The sequence below is a fragment of the Saimiri boliviensis genome, chromosome 14 (assembly GCF_048565385.1).
Source record: "Saimiri boliviensis isolate mSaiBol1 chromosome 14, mSaiBol1.pri, whole genome shotgun sequence".
Lineage (NCBI taxonomy): Eukaryota > Metazoa > Chordata > Mammalia > Primates > Cebidae > Saimiri > Saimiri boliviensis.
Genome location: NC_133462.1, coordinates 20,866,099 through 20,883,388, shown reverse-complemented (window position 1 = coordinate 20,883,388; position 17,290 = coordinate 20,866,099). Strand labels below are relative to the sequence as shown.

The 17,290-nt window shown below is 47.0% G+C and overlaps 1 protein-coding gene and 1 long non-coding RNA gene across 4 annotated transcripts in view; one reads left to right on the top strand and one right to left on the bottom strand.

Moving 5' to 3' along the window:
- Positions 1-974: 974 nt before the first annotated feature.
- Positions 975-12,960, bottom strand: LOC141581288 (uncharacterized). The gene is made up of 2 exons (XR_012513874.1): positions 12,273-12,960; positions 975-1,802 (listed from the first exon to the last, which is right to left on the bottom strand). It is a non-coding gene; the product is annotated as an uncharacterized LOC141581288 (long non-coding RNA).
- The window catches only part of GRAMD1A (GRAM domain containing 1A), a 41,549-nt gene continuing 37,109 nt past the window's right edge, over positions 12,851-17,290 (top strand). The window contains exon 1 of one of the 3 annotated variants that reach the window (XM_074386559.1): positions 12,851-12,975. The gene's annotated coding sequence lies outside the window, so the exon portion shown is untranslated. The remainder of the gene's footprint in view (positions 12,976-17,290) is intronic. The other 2 variants (XM_074386557.1, XM_074386558.1) reach the window with 2 other exon arrangements.

Here is a 17,290-nt window from a genome sequence, read left to right as displayed (position 1 = left end):
CCTGCCTCAGCCTCCTGAGTAGCTGGGATTACAGGCACGCACCACCATGCCCAGCTATTTTTTTTTTGTATTTTTTAGTAGAGACGGGGTTTCACCATGTTGATCAAGATGGTCTCGATCTCTTGACCTTGTGATCCACCCGCCTCGGCCTCCCAAAGTGCTGGGATTACAGGCTTGAGCCACCGCGCCCGGCCGAGATGGGACTTTTAAGAGGAGATTTGATCATTAAGAGAGACTGATGCTATTCTCTTGAGATGGGGTTAATTCCAGAGGCAGTGAGTTCTCACTCTTTTGGGACTGGCTTGGTTATTGCAAGAGCAGGCTGCTATAAAGTGAGGCTTCCTTACGTTTTCTCCCTTGACACATACCTGTTTCTCTTCTGCTTCTCCATCATGTTAGGATGCAGCACTAGCCCCTCACCAGAAGCCAACCAGTTGCCACCCCCTCGACATTGGACTTCCCAGCATCCAGAACCATGAGCCGAATAAATTTCTGTTCACTACAAATTACCCAGTCTGTAGTATTTCATTACAGTAACAAAAAATGGACTAAAGCAATCACTGTCCATTTAGATTTACCCACACAGTTATTATTTTCATTGCCTGTTATCTTGCAGTTCCTATTTTCCCTCTGGTATTGCTTTTCTTTCTTCCGATCTAACTTTTTTTTTTTTTGAGATGGAGTTTTGCTCTTGTTACCCAGGCTGGAGTGTAACGGCACGGTCTCAGCTCACTGCAACCTCCGCCTCCTGGGTTCAAGCAATTCTCCTGCCTCAGCCTCCTGAGTAGCTGGGATTACAGGCACGCACCACCATGCCAAGCTAATTTTTTGTATTTTCAGTAGAGATGGGGTTTCACCATGTTGACAAGGATGGTCTTGATCTCTTGACCTCGTGATCCACCCGCCTCGGCCTCCCAAACTCCCAAAGTGCTGGGATTACAGGGGTGAGCCACTGCGCCCGGCCCTGGTATTGCTTTTCTTTCTTCTGATCTTTTTTTTTTTTTTTTTTGAGATGGAGTTTTGCTCTTGTTACCCAGGCTGGAGTGTAATGGCATGGTCTCAGTTCACTGCAACCTCCACCTACTGGGTTCAGGCAATTCTCCTGCCTCAGCCTCCTGAGTAGCTGGGATTACAGGCACACGCCACCATGCCCAGCTAATTTTTTGTATTTTTAGTAGAGACGGGGTTTCACCATGTTGACCAGGATGGTCTCGATCTCTTGACCTCGTGATCCACCTGCCTCAGCCTCCCAAGGTGCTGGGATTACAGGCGTGAGCCACCGCGACCAGCCTCTTCTGATCTAACTTTTTTTTTTTTTTTTTTTTTTTGAGACAGAGTTTCACTCTTGTTACCCAGGCTGGAGTGCAATGGCATGATCTCGGCTCACCACAACCTCCGCCTCCTGGGTTCAGGCAATTCTCCTGCCTCAGCCTCCTGAGTAGCTGTGATTACAGGCACGCGCCACCATGCCCAGCTAATGTTCTGTATTTTTAGTAGAGACGGGGTTTCACCATGTTGATCAGGATGGTCTCGATCTCTTGACCTCGTGATCCACCCGCCTCGGCCTCCCAAAGTGCTGGGATTACAGGCGTGAGCCACTGCACCCAGCCTCTTCTGATTTAACTTTTTAAGAATTTCCTTTAGGGGGATATGTTTGTAACAATATTTCAGTTTTTCTCTGAAGGTGTACTTAGTTCATCTTCATCCTTGAAAGACTGTTGGGACTGCAGCTGTGGATTTGTGTTCATTTTCTCCCAGCACATCAAAGGTATTCTTCCATCATCTTCTTGTTCCCGTGTTTGCTATCGAGAAATCAGTGAAAGTCTAATATTGTTTTCATATGTGTCATCCATTCTTTATTTCCCATCACTTGCTTTTTTTTTTTTTTTTTTTTTTTGAGATGGAGTTTCGCTCTGTTGCTCAGGCTGGAGCGCAGTGGCATGATCTCGGTTGACTGCAACCTCCGCTTCCCAGGTTCAAGCAATTCTCCTGTCTCAGCCTCCTGAATAGCTGGGACTACAGGTGAGCACCACCACACCTGCCTAGTTTTTGTATTTTTTTTTTTTTTTGAGACGGAGTTTTCGTTCTTGTTACCCAGCCTGGAGTGCAATGGCGTGATCTCGGCTCACCGCAACCTCTGCCTCCTGGGTTCAAGCAATTCTCCTGCCTCAGCCTCCTGAGTAGCTGGGATTACAGGCACGTGCCACCATGCCCAGCTAATTTCTTGTATTTTTTGTAGAGACGGGGTTTCACCATGTTGACCGGGATGGTCTCGATCTCTCGACCTCGTGATCCACCCACCTCGGCCTCCCAAAGTGCTGGGATTACAGGCTTGAGCCACCGCGCCCAGCCTTAGTTTTTGTATTTTTAGTAGAGACGGGGTTTCACCGTATTGGTCAGGCTGGTCTTGAACTCCTAACCTGATGACTCGCCCTCCTCAGCCTCCCAAAGTGCTGGGATTACAGGCATGAGCCACTGTGCCCAGCCCTATTTCCAGCCACTTTTAAGATTATCTCATTGTCTTTGGTATTCTGTGGTTTTTCGACATGCTTTTTAAATCATTCTTTTAAAAAGTGAATTGAGGCCAGGCACAGTGGCTCATGCCTGTAATCCCAGCACTTTGGGAGGCTGAGGCAGGCAGATCACAAGGTCAAGAGATCGAGACCATCCCGGCCTACATGGTGAAACCCCATCTATACTGAAAATACAAAAATTAGCTGGGTGTGGTGGTGTGCACCTGTAGTCCCAGCTACTCAGGAGGCTGAGGCTGGAGAATTGCTTGAACCTGGGAAGCAGAAGTTGCAGTGAGCCGAGATCGCACCACTGTACTCCAGCCTGGTGCCTGGTGACAGAGCAAGACTCTATCTAAAAAAAAAAAAAAAAAAAAAAGTGAATTGAATTAATGTTTAATTTTATTTATTTTGTTCTTTTTTAAATCTATTTTATTCTATTTATTTATCTTTGGATTCGTTGGGCTTCCTAGCCTACCAGCATTTTTCAGTGGCATATTCTTCATCAGATTTTTTTTTTTTGAGACAGAGTCTTGCTCTGTCACCCTGGCTGGAGTGCAGTGACCTTGGCTCACTGCAACCTCTACCTCCTGGATTCAAGAGCTTATTGTGCCTCAGCATCATGAGTAGCTTGGATTACAGGCATGCACCACCAAACCTGGCTAATTTTTGTATTTTTAGTAGAGATGGGGTTACACCATGTTGGCCAGGCTGGTCTCGAACTCCTGGTCTGCCTGCCTTGGCCTCCCAAAGTGCTGGGATTACAGGTGTGAGCCACTTTGCCTGGCCTCTGAATTTTTTAAAATGTTGCTTTTATCCTTTTTTCTTTTGATAAATTTGTTCAATTTCTTTGTATATCCTTTCCTCTATCTTTTTAGCGAAACTTTCAAACAGAAAAGTCAAAAGAATTATACACAAATATCTGTATACATACTACCTATGCCTTTAACATTTTACTGTATTCGCTCTATATGACTTTTTTTTTTCTTTTTTTGAGACGGAGTTTCGCTCTTGTTACCCAGGCTGGAGTGCAATGGCGCAATCTCGGCTCACTACAACCTCTGCCTCCTGGGTTCAGGCAATTCTCCTGCCTCAGCCTCCTGAGTAGCTGGGATTACAGGAGCACGCCACCATGCCCAGCTAATTTTTTGTATTTTTAGTAGAGACGGGGTTTCACTATGTTGACCAGGATGGTCTCGATCTCTTGACCTCGTGATCCACCCACCTCGGCCTCCCAAAGTGCTGGGATTACAGGCGTGAGCCACCGCGCCCGGCTTCTATATGACTTTTTTATGTGTCTAAAGTAAGTTGCAGACATCAGCGGTTCCTACCCCTAAATCTACCAGTTACACATTTCTCTTTTAGCTACCTTTGACCTGCAAATGTGAGAACTCTTCCTGTCCCAATGAGGAAGGAGACCCAGGCATCTGGGATTCCCTCCCCCTCTGTCATCCACTGTGCAGCTCAATAGAAGAGAGAGCAGGCCAGCTGGCACCTCCTGAATCTCCTTCCCGAAAATAACACACTGGGTCTTGGGAAAACTCTCTGGAAGACACTATTTTTACTTAAAACAAGATCAAACCAGAAACCTTTTCACATGTGAGTCCTAAAACTGTAAACCAGAACCCTTTCATATGTGATTCCTGAAGCTGTAAACAGAGACCTTTTCACATGTGAGTCCTGAAACTGTAAACCGGAACCCTTTCATATGTGATTCCTAAAGCTATAAACCTAAGATTCTTCCACATGTAACATCTAAAGTGTAAGCCTATATAAAGGCAGAACCTTCCTTTGTTAAATGAGCTGGGCTTTTGACAAATTACCACCTGGTCTCCCGGTCGAATAAACTCTTCCCTCCTTTATTTGGTGTTCAAGAGATCCATTTCCTGCGGCTCCTCCTGCTACATTTTTGGTGCGTTGGCCGGGAAGTGAGTCTCAGATAGCAGACGGCAGGAAAAAGTTTCTCTCTCTCTCTCTTTTTTTTTTTTTAAAGACGGGGTTTCACCAGGTTGGTCAGGCTGGTCTTCAACTCCTGACCTCTGGTGATCCACCCGCCTTGGCCTCCAAAGTGCTTGGATTACAGGCATGAGCCACCATGCCCAGCCATGAAAAAGTCTCTTAGGTGGTTTGCCTAGCCCTGTGGAGCATCCCTGCAGGGGGACTCCTGCTCTGGGGTGACGAATCCTGAGAGCGCTCCCGGGCAAGTATTTGCCCAGTGGAAAAGCCTCGCCAGAGTGGAGCAGGGAGGCCCTGCAGTGCAGATCCACCCAGTGGCTGAACACCGAGGAGGAACGAGTATTTGGGGAAGTCCGGACCACTGAATTGCATAAGATTGAACCCGGGAAAGTAGCCCACCCTATTTGGGGTGGAAGCGTGGCCTGATCACCCATGGTGCCAGATCAGCCCTTTTGAAGGTAGCTCTCTCTGTAACTAACCTTGGAAGCTTTTTGCTTATGGTTTTGAATTGGAAGGAGAGAGATTGGATGTGTGTCGGTAGATGTGTCCGACTGGACGCATCTGTTGTGAAAGGTATCGGGCCCATTAGGAAGGGCCTCATGCATCGAGCAGTTTATAAGAATTAGAGACAGCCACATAAGGCTGAGTGAAGAAGCCTCTGGGCATTGTGAAAGGATTGAAGTGAATGTAAATCAGAGTGCTCCGTGCTGCGCTGTGTCTTGCTAGGCAGGAACCAGAACTGCCGTGAGTGAACTAACACTCTCCTAACTGTGGGAATTCTCTGAAGTGTTAATATGGGTCACTCCCATAGCCATTCCACCCCTTTAGAAACCAAGCTGAAAAATTTCAAGAAGGGATTTAGTGGGAATTATAAAGTAACTATGACACCAGAGAAATTAAGGGTTTTATGTAGGTAAGATTGGCCAGCATTTAGGGTAGGTTGGCCCCCAGAGGGGACCCTAGGCAGGTCCCTTGTCTTCAAAGTAAGGCATGAGGTTATATACGGTGAGCTAGAACACCTCGATCAATTTCCACACATAGACTAGTGGTTGCAGTTAGTGTTAAACCCTCCGAAGTGGCTAAGAGAGCAGGCAGCGACTGTTTCAGTAGCCAAGGGATGAACTGCTAGAAACCATCATCCGCCTCGCCACCGAGAGAAGTGGACTCCCAAGGTTTTGGTTGACCGAGAGGCAGAAGAGTTTGTTCCAATAATGCCTCCTCCTCCTCCTCCTCAAGGACTCCCTGCCCCTGGGCCAGAAGCCTCCGAATACCCACTAGAGCTGCACACGCCTAAATCCTCCAGAGCAGATAAAAGAGAGTGTGGAAAAACTCCGCCCATTGCTGCCCCCTTCCTGGAGGGAACTCCCCCTCTGGCAGCACGTCTGCGACCCAAGGCGGGGGTGCAGATGCCTTTAAGAGAGCAGAGGTACCCGGGAATGGACAAGGACAGCCGCATGGTAGAAAGTCATGTTTTCACGTACCTGCCGTTCACCTCGGCTGATCTCATCAATTGGAAAAATAACCCGTCTTATACCAAGAAACCTCAAGCTCTCGTTGATCTACTGCAAACTATTATTCAGACTCAGAACCCCATTTGGGCTGACTGCCATCAGCTACTTATGCATCTTTTTAACACGGACGAAAGGTGGCGAATACTCCAAGCCACTTCCAATTGGCTGGAGGAGCATGTTCCTGCAGATTACCAGAACCCCCAAGAGTATGTCAGGGTCCAGTTACTGGGAACTGACCCCCAGTGGGATCCAAATACCTCAGAGGGCATGCAAAGGCTAATCCGGTACAGAGAAACCTTGCTGGAAGGATTGAGAAAAGGGGCCCAGAGAGTTACAAACATTAATAAAGTCTCTGAGGTTCTTCAAGGAAAAGAGGAAAGCCCTACCCAATTTTATGAAAGACTGTGTGAAGCTTACCGTATGTACACTCTTTTTAGTCCTGAGAGCCCGGAAAATCAGCGTATGATAAATATGGCATTAGTCAATCAGTGTGCAGAAGACATTAGATGAAAATTGCAGGCCGGGCGCGGTGGCTCAAGCCTGTAATCCCAGCACTTTGGGAGGCTGAGGCGGGTGGATCACGAGGTCGAGAGATCGAGACCATCCTGGTCGACATGGTGAAACCCCGTCTCTATTAAAAATACAAAAAATTAGCTGGGCATGGTGGCTCGTGCCTGTAATCCCAGCTACTCAGGAGGCTGAGGCAGGAGAATTGCCTGAACCCAGGAGGCGGAGGTTGCGGTGAGCCGAGATCGCGCCATTGCACTCCAGCCTGGGTAACAAGAGCAAAACTCCATCTCAAAAAAAAAAAAAGAAAGAAAGAAAATTGCAGAAACAGGCAGGATTTGTAGGCATGAATGCTTCACAGTTATTGGAAATAGCTAACTAGGTGTTTGTAAACCGAGAGGCGGTAAGCCAGAGGGAAAATGGTAGGGAAGAGGAACTTCAGGCTCGGTGAAATGGCGTCTTGATAGCTGCCACTATTAAAGGAGCGCCCCCAAGAGGGCAGGAAAAGGGAGGTTCCTGGAAAGCCCCACAGTCTGCCTGCCGGCGCCTGCAATGAAATCAGTGTGCATTTTGTTGAGAAATAGGACACTGGAAGAAAAAATGTCCACAGTTAACTGAGGAACAGGACGATCCTAAGCACGAGGATCCAAATAAGCATGAGGGGCTCTGTTCAATCTAATGGAACAGTCACTGGACTAAAAGAGAGAGGGGCTGGGCTCATATGCCCCCAAAGAGCCCATGGTCCGGACGACAGCCCTGTAACCCCCAATCGAAAAAAACAAAGCCAGTGTTGTTAAATCTGTTAAGGTATTAAGAGAACAGACTTTCTTGTACTTAATAAATTTCCCTGCCCCCCTTCTCTGGCAAAACCTGTTGTGCAAATCAAGGGCCACTATCCCATTCAAAAAAAAAAAAAACAAAAAAAAACAAAAAAAAACTCCCTGAACTCCCTGCAGCTAAAACTGCCTCTGTCAGGGGTTATCCAGGCTCTCATAGTCCCTTGGGAAGGAGGGTGGAGACTTCCTAGCCAAAAGCAGAAGACAGGCATTATGGCCCAGGCCCGTTCAGGGCTTGAGTGGCTTTGCACCCAACTCATACGCGCAGCTGGGATTATTGCCAGCAGAGGATAGTTGGTTCACTTAATTGGACTTAAAGAATACTTCCTTAGCATTGGACTGGCCTTGGAGGGTCAAAAACTATTTCCATTTCAATGGGAGAAACCCAGAAGCAGGTGTAACCACTCAATACACCTTGACCCAGCTTCCCAGGGGCTCAGAAACTCTCTCATCATCGCTGGGGAGGCATCAGCCTGTGACTGCCCCCTAGAAGTTTCTTGCTTGTCTGCTGCCCTCATATGCTGATAACCTTCTATTGGGACACCCCACGGCAGTTGGGTGCGCAAACAAATGCCTTACTTCAGCACCTGGAGGACTGTGGGTATAAAGTGTCTAAAAGGAAAGCCCGGATTTGCCAAAAAGCAAACGCAGTATCTGAGGCTCACCATCCAGAAGGGGGAACACAGCCTAGAAGCAGAGAAAAAGCAGGCCGCTTGCAAAGTAACAGAACCTGAGAGTAAAAGCTGGCGAGAGAGCTCCTGCGAGTGGTGGGTTTTGGAAACTGTGGATTTCCAAACTGCGCAGTACTGGCCGAACCCTTACACAAAGTGACAAAATGGGGAGGGAAGAAGACAAGACATCCTTTGAATGGGGCAGAAGCTAAAAGTGAAACTTCGGTCAGCCCTGGCTTTGGGGCTAGCTGATTTAACACAGCCTTTTCAGGCTGTCGGGGAAAAAAAAAAAAGGCAATTAAAGATTCTAGCCTCAACTCTGGGAATAATTTAAATATCAAAGCAGCCCACACAGCGGTGACTCCAATGAATACCAAGAGACCTCGTTGGTAAGCCTGCCAAATACAGGGCCTGCTACGTGCAAGCCGTACATGAGACCACTCATTTAGGTCAAGAGTCACTTGAAAAGATGCTGGGTGGTACTTTTACACTCACACTTTTCAGCCTTGACTAAAACTGTGGCACAGCGACGCATGCATTACATGATGGCCACACAATGTGAGGCGGGGTCCCAACTATTCTCCCTGGCATTCAAGCTTATGGAGCAGCTCCGTTTAAAGATCTCCAGGTAGACTTTACTGAAATGCCCAAGTGTGGGGGACATAAGTATTTGTTGGTCCTGGTGTGCACATACTCTGGGTGGGGAGAGGCCTCCAAAGGCCCATAAAGTGACCGGTGTGCTGCTTTGAGATCTTATCCCTAGGTTTGGACTGCCACTGCACATCGGATCAGACAAATGACCAGCATTTGTGGCGAATTTAGTCCAGAAAACAGCAACGGCCATGGGTATCACCTGGAAACTGCACGCTGCCTGCTGACCTCAGAGTTCCGGAAAAGTGGAAAGAATGAAACAGACCATCAAAAACAGCTTAGGGAAAGTGTGTCAGGAAACAAGATTAAAGTGGGTGCAGGCACTTCCCTTGGTGTTATTCAAATTTAGAGGCACCCCCTTTAGGAAAAACAGGATATTCCCCTATGAAGTCTTACACCATAGGCCCCCTCCCCTGCCCTGGGCTTGCCTAGAAACTCCTCGGGAGTGGGGGGAGATTGAGTTAGGATGCTAGTTACCAGCCCTAGGGAGAATCGCTTAGGATACTTCTACCTGAGTAAATAACAAATGTCCTGTAAGCCTTTTTCTCTCCAGTTCACCTTTTCTCACTAGGTAATCACATGTGGATAAAAGACAGAGTACAGTCCCTCTAAAGCCACACTGGAAAGGACCTCAGACCTGATCCTGACCAATCCCACAGCTGTGAAGGTAGAGGGAATCCCAGCCCGAATCCACCACAGCCGTGTCAAAACCAGCAACAGCTGGGACTTAGACCAAGGCCAGGACTGCAGAATCACCTTAAAAAGGACAACAAGCCACCAGGCGCGGTGGCTCAACCCTGTAATTCCAGCACTTTGGGAGGCTGAGGTGGATGGATCACGAGGTCAAAAGATCGAGACCATCCTGGTCAACATGGTGAAACCCCGTTTCTACTAAAAAATTTTTAAAAAATTAGCTGGGCGGCCGGGCGCGGTGGCTCAAGCCTGTAATCCCATCACTTTGGGAGGCCGAGGCGGGTGGATCATGAGGTCGAGAGATCGAGACCATCCTGGTCAACATGGCGAAACCCCGTCTCTACTAAAAATACAAAAAATTAGCTGGGCATGGTGGCGCGTGCCTGTAATCCCAGCTACTCAGGAGGCTGAGGCAGGAGAATTGCCTGATCCCAGGAGGCGGAGGTTGCGGTGAGCTGAGATCGTGCCATTGCACTCCAGCCTGGGTAACAAGAGCGAAACTCCGTCTCAAAAAAAAAAGGCCAGGGGCGGTGGCTCAAGCCTCTAATCCCAGCACTTTGGGAGGCCGAGGCGGGTGGATCATGAGGTCAAGAGATCGAGACCATCCTGGTCAACATGGTGAAACCCCGTCTCTACTAAAAATACAAAACATTAGCTGGGCATGGTGGCACGTGCCTGTAATCCCAGCTACTCAGGAGGCTGAGGCAGGAGAATTGCCTGAACCCAGGAGGCGGAGGTTGCGGTGAGCCGAGATTGCGCCATTGCACTCCAGCCTGGGTAACAAGAGCGAAACTCCGTCTCAAAACAAACAAACAAAAAAAACGGACAACAAGCCTTGCTCCAGCCACATCCTGGAAGCTGGCTGGCCCATGTATGGCTGAAGCATGAGGAGATTCATCGTGGGACTTGTTCTTAATATTTGGACTTGTACAGTAGGAACATTAATTTTAAAGAATGCCCTCAGTATATACAGCAGGTAGGGCGTAAAAGGTACTGCCATTCTTTTGTCCTGCAGTTCTTATAAATGTACAGGGACACAGTAAGGGAACCTGTTTATATAATGGTACTCAATATAAGGTGTGTAATCCATGAGGTGGACAGGTAGCTGTGTCATAGGCATCATTAAGCCCTCTTTCTTCCTATTATCTGTTAAGACAGGTGGGCTGTTAATGTATTCAGTCTACTCCGTGCGAGAGAAAAGAAACCTAAAAATAGAAGATTGGACAAATAATAAGTGGCCACTGGAGAGAATTATTGAGCATTATGGGCCGGCCACATGGGCGGAGGATAGCTCATGGGAACACCAGACCCCTATTTACATGCTCAACTGGATCATCTGGCTGCAAGCTGTTTTAGAAATAGTCACTAATGAAACAGGCAAAGCTCTGTCCCTCTTGGCCCGACAAGAAACTCAAATGAGAAACTTGATTGATCAGAACTGGCTGGCCCTACCTAGATTATTTGCTAGCAGCTGAAGAAGTCTGTGGAAAATTCAATCTAACCAACTGCTCTCTGCACATAGATGACCAGGGGCAAGCAGTGGAGGATATTGTGCGAGACATGACCAAACTGGCACACGTACCTGTACGGGTGTGGCACGGATTTAACGCTGAGTTCTTATTCGGAGGTTGGTTCCCATCCATTGGGAGGATTCAAAACCCTCATTGTAAGTGTTATCATAATAATAGGTGTTTGTTTACTGCTCCCTTGTCTACTCTCCCTGTTCCTTCAGATAATTAAGGGCTTCATCACTACTGTAGTTAGCCAAAAAATGACATCACAAGTATATTATATGAAACATCAGTTTCTTTTTTTTTTTTTTTTTTTTTTTTTGAGATGGAGTTTCGCTCTTGTTACCCAGGCTGGAGTGCAATGGCGTGATCTCGGCTCACCGCAACCGGCGCCTCCTGGGTTCAGGCAATTCTCCTGCCTCAGCCTCCTGAGTAGCTGGGATTACAGGCACCCACCACCATGCCCAGCTATTTTTTTTTTTTTTTTTTTTTTTTTTTGAGACGGAGTTTCGCTCTTGTTACCCAGGCTGGAGTGCAATGGCGCGATCTCGGCTCACCGCAACCTCCGTCTCCTGGGTTCAAGCAATTCTCCTGCCTCAGCCTCCTGAGTAGCTGGGATTACAGGCACGCGCCACCATGCCCAGCTAATTTTTTGTATTTTTAGTAGAGACGGGGTTTCACCATGTTGACCAGGATGGTCTCGATCTCTTGACCTCGTGATCCACCCACCTCGGCCTCCCAAAGTGCTGGGATTACAGGCTTGAGCCACCACGCCCGGCTTATTTTTTTTGTATTTTTAGTAGAGACGGGGTTTCACCATGTTGACCAGGATGGTCTCGATCTCTTGACCTTGTGATCCACCCGCCTCGGCCTCCCAAAGTGCTGGGATTACAGGCTTGAGCCACTGCGCCCGGCCGAAACATCAGTTTCTTGGGAAAATCTGGAAAGTGAGAATCAAAGTGAGACCTCTCACTGATATTATAAAATGCTGAGGGTCTCAAAGGGAGGATGAGGAAGGAGACCCAGGCATCTGGGATTCCCTCCTCCTCTGTCATCCACTGTGCAGCTCAATAAAAGAGAGAGCAGGCCAGCTGGCGCTTCCTGAATCTCCTTCCTGAAAATAACATGCTTGGTCTTGGGGAAACTCTCTGGAAGACACTATTTTTACTTAAAACAAGATCAAACCAGAAACCTTTTCACATGTGAGTCCAAAAACTGTAAACCAGAACCCTTTCATATGTGATTCCTGAAACTGTAAACAGAGACCTTTTCACATGTGAGTCCTGAAACTGTAAACCGGAACCCTTTCATATGTGATTCCTAAAGCTATAAACCTAAGATTCTTCCACGTGTAACTTGTAAAGTATAAGCCTATATAAAGGCAGAACCTTCCTTTGTTAAATGAGCTGGTCTTTCGACAACTTACCGTCTGGTCTCCGGGCTGAATAAGCTCTTCCCTCCTTTATTCGGTGTTCGAGAGAACCCATTTCCCGTGGCCGCTCCTGCTACACCAAGTCATTGAAGACATTTGTGTGGAGCAGGGGGAGGCTTTTGTTTCTGCCTAGCAGGAAGCATCCCTGGTTTCCAGGAACGTTGGTAATTGAGAGGAATATGTGTACGTGCGAATTGCTTAAACTTCCTTTGCCCCAGCTAGCCGAGAACAGCGCAGGAAAGCCACTTAACAGTGCAGCAGCTCAGTCCCGCCTCCTCCCTGGCAGGCAGACAGCTTCCTGTGTGTTGATGCCTCCTCCAGCACGGCCTCCCTGGCCTCAGACATCAAGGCAGCCAGTTCCAAGAAGGCTCCAGTGGCCAGCCTGTATCTCTCACTCTGTAACCCAAACAGGTGACTCCTGGTTTTCCCATCCCAATGAGTCTCTTGTGCCTTGCAGGCTTATTCTAAGAGCAGAACCACGGGCACTCCTTCTTGGCTTCCTCCTGGACTCCCTTGACTTTTCCTGTGTTGGTAGCTCTTCCTCCTTTGACCTTTCAGATACCGCCTAGTTATGCCGGAAGTGCAGAGTGTATTTATGTTTCTGAATCCTCCTTGCCGGTCTGGTGTAATTCCTGAAAGAAAACATACTGCGGTAATTTTACTTGTGATGCTTTTTGCTCCTAGCAAGATCAACCAGGTATTTATTTATTTTTATATTTTATTATTATTATTTTTTGTCTTTTTGTTTTTTTTCCTTTTTGTGGAGAACGGGGTCTCGCTATATTGCCCAGGCAGGTCTTGAACTTCTGGGCTTAAGCTATCCTCTTGCCTCTGCCTCCCTAAGAGCTGAGATTACAGGTGTCAGCCACAGCGCCCGGCTATTTTTATATTTTAGAAAATTATAATATAATTTTAATGTAGTAGGGAGCATGGGGAATATGGAGAAGGGCAGGAAGAGACTTTTGGGGCTGATGTTGGGTAGCTTGATTGCGGTGGTGATTTCATGGATGTATACATAAGTCAATATCAAAGATCAAAATTGTGTAATTTAAATTTGTGCAGTGTATCATACATCAGTTTATACTTCAATAGCCTGTTAAAATAGTTTTAGCAATGATGATATATTGCAACTTGTCATTAAAATTTTATTTTCGCCGGGCGCGGTGGCTCAAGCCTGTAATCCCAGCACTTTGGGAGGCCGAGGCGGGTGGATCACAAGGTCAAGAGATCGAGACCATCCTGGTCAACATGGTGAAACCCCGTCTCTACTAAAAATACAAAAAAAATTAGCTGGGCATGGTGGCGTGTGCCTGTAATCCCAGCTACTCAGGAGGCTGAGGCAGGAGAATTGCCTGAACCCAGGAGGCGGAGGTTGCGGTGAGCCGAGATTGCGCCATTGCACTCCAGCCTGGGTTACAAGAGTGAAACTCCGTCTCAAAAAAAAAAAAAAAAAAAATTTTATTTTCAACTGATTGAGTTTTCTGTACATGAAATTGTACATGTCATTGAGCTTAAAATAAATAACATTAATGACAAGTTAAATTTTATAACATACATGCAGCAAAGTACATAAATCTTAAATGCATAGTATAATTAATATTTTATATAAATGCCATCACCACTCAGATTAAAATATGGAATACTGGCTGGGAGCAAATGGCTCATACCTGTAATCCCAGCATTTTGGGAGGCCAAAGCAGGAGGATCACTTGTGGCCAGGTGTTTGAGACGAGCCTAGGCAACATAGCGAGACCCCCATCTCTACAAAAAATGAAAAGTAAAAATATTAGCCAGTTGTGGTGGCACATACTGTAGTCCCAGCAGCAATTTGATCCAAGATACCAGAAAGACAAAGCGGAAGTTCATGAGCAGCAGAGGCCCCAGCATGACTCAGGTGGCTGGGAGGGACCTGCATGGTTTGCGACATGGACATCTGATTAGCACATAGGAGCACATCAGTTTTACAGAAATGGGGTTCCCTCTAGGCGTAGGGTGCACGTCTGTAATCCTGGCACTTTGGGAGGCTGAGGCGGGTGGATCACTTGAGGTCAGGAGTTCCAGACTAGCCTGGCCAGCATGGTGAAACCTCGTCTCTAACAAAAATACAAAAATCAGCCAGGTGTGGTGGCGCACTCCTATAATCCCAGCTACCTGGGGAGCTGAGACAGGAGAATCGCTTGAACCTCGAGGCAGAAGCTGCAGTGAGCTGAGACTGCTCCACTGCAACAGGTGTGAGCCATAGCACAGAGCCTAGCAACTACCATTCTATTCTGTTTCTATGTATTAGACTTTTTTCAGCCCAAAGGGAGAACCCCCAGGCTGTCAACAAAGCATTGAGGGTAGGACATCAAAGGTTAGGGACTTTCCAGAGTGGAAACTGTGGGAAGGGATTGGGTCAAAACCAGTCATACTTGGGGAAGAAACATTAGTTATTATAGAGAATGTGGGTGAGATTTGATAAGATGTCAAAATGTACCAGACCCAAGTGGGCATGTTTAAGGGCAAACCTGAAGTCGTAGTTCATCAGAAACAGACAGATACCGCCAACAAATCTTCATGTATCTGGGGAGCGCAAAGATCACATTATTCTTTATTGTTTGTCAGAGATACACAAGCTCACACTCTGTTGAGCATCTGCAAAGTAGTGGGAGATGTTAAGGTCTGCACACACCTTATCTGTGCATCAGCTTTTCCCATTGGAAAAATGCTGTAGAAACAGCACAAGATCTGGACCATCCAACTCATCAACCCACACCAGCTGGTACTCCCAGTGGGTGGTCCCCTGATCCTGTTATTTCTCTGAATTTGAGAAAGGCAGAGGCAATAGAATAGGAGGGAGACGGTTTCAATCCACAGGGTTCTTTGGATAAGAAAACATGGAGTTGTTCTTAGGTAGCCCTGGTCTGCTTGAGATTCCATTTCTGGCCAGGCGTGGGGTGCATGTCTATAATCCTGGCACTTTCGGAGGCTGAGGTGGGTGGATCACTTGAGGTCAGGAGTTCCAGACTAGCCTGGCCAGCATGGTGAAACCTCGTCTCTAACAAAAATATAAAAATCAGGCAGGTGTGGTGGCGCACTCCTATAATCCCAGCTACTTGGGGAGCTGAGACAGGAGAATCGCTTGAACCTCGAGGCAGAAGCTGCAGTGAGCTGAGACTGCTCCACTGCAACAGGTGTGAGCCATAGCACAGAGCCTAGCAACCACCATTCTATTCTCTGTTTCTATGTATTAGACTTTTTTCAGGTTCCACATATAAGTGAGATCACGCAGTATTTGTCCTTCTGTGTCTGGCTTAGTTCACTCAGCATAACGTCCTCCAGATTCATCCAAGTGGCAGCGTCTCCTCCTTTTTGAAGCTGCACAGTATTCTGTTGTATTGTATATCAAGTGTCTTTACCCATTCATCGCTGGTGGACACTTAAGCTGTTTCCATGTCTTGGCTATGGTGCATAATGACACAATGAACCTAGTCCAAAATGGGAAGTCCTCAAATATCCACCAATGTTAAATAATTAAATAAATAATGGTATTTAGTCACAATTTATTTCATAGGTAGAATGCTACACAACAGTAAAAATGAACAAAGTTTAGCCATACACAATAAGGTGGATGATTCACAACCATAATGGTAAATCAGAGAAGCTGGGTTGGGCACGGTGGCTCACACCAGTAATCTTTGGGAGACTGAGGTGGGAGGATTGCTTGAGCCCAGGAGTTCAAGGCTAGCCTAGGCAACATAGCAAGGCCAGTCTTCACAACAAAATACAAAAATTACGCAGGTGTAGTGGTGCACACCAGATACTTGACAGGCTGAGGTCGGAGGATTGCTTGAGTCCAGGAGTTCAAGGATGCAGTGAGCTGTGATTGTGCCACTGCACTCCAGTCTGAGCAACAGGGCAAAACCCTGTTTCAAAAAAAAAAAAAAAAAGAGCCTAAACAAAAGAATTCTAAGTGTACTTGTATGATGTTCAGAAACCAGCAAAACTAAAGTGTTTGGGAATATGCTCTCAAATAGTAAAACTCTACAGAAAAGCAAAAGGGCCGGGCGCAGTGGCTCACTCCGGTAATATCAGCACTTTGGGAGGCCGAGGTGGGTGGATCCCTTGAGGCCATGAGTTTGAGACCAGCCTGGTCAACATGGTGTCTACTAAAAATACAACAATTATCCAGGCGTAGTGGCGGGCACCTGTAATCCCAGCTATTTGTAAGGCTGAGGCAAGAGAATGGCTTGAACCTGGAAGGTGGAGGTTGCAGTGAGCCAAGATCATGCCACTGCACTCCAGCCTGGGCAACAGAGCGAGACTCCATAAAAACAAAACAAAAAACCACCTAAATGTTTAATGTTTACACAACAGTGTGAATGTACTATGTACTACTGAACTGCACTATTTAAGTACTACTGAACTTAACCATTTAAGAAAGGTTAAGACGGTAAATTTTGTTATATGCATATTTTACCACAGTTTTTTTGTGTATGTTTTGGTTTCGTTTTGTTTTTTGAGACAGTATCTCATTCTGTCACCCAGGCTGGGGTGCAGTGGTGGGAACACAGCTCACTGCAGCCTTAAGCTCCTGGCCTCAAGCAATCCTCCCACCTCAGCCTCCCAAGTAGCTGGGATCACAGGCATTCGCCACCATGGCCTGCTAATTTTTTAGCATTCTGTAGAGATGAGGTTTCTCCATGTTGCCCAGACTGTTCTTGAACTCCTGGCCTCAAGTGATCCTCCTACCTTGGCCTCCCAAAGTGCTGAGATTACAGGTGTGACCCACCACACCTGGCTATAAGCAATGCCTTACAAAGTTAGGGCTAGACAACAGATCCACAGAACCAACCTGGGCACTCAGAGACAGACCCACACACATGAGGAAGGGGTGGTTGGACTATCAGTGGGCCCCTGACTTACCCAGGAGCATTCATGACCGCTCTGTTCATCATAGCACAGAACCGGAAACAACCCAGTGTCCATGGGCAGGAAAAATGGATAAATGAACTGTGATGTGTTTCCACAGT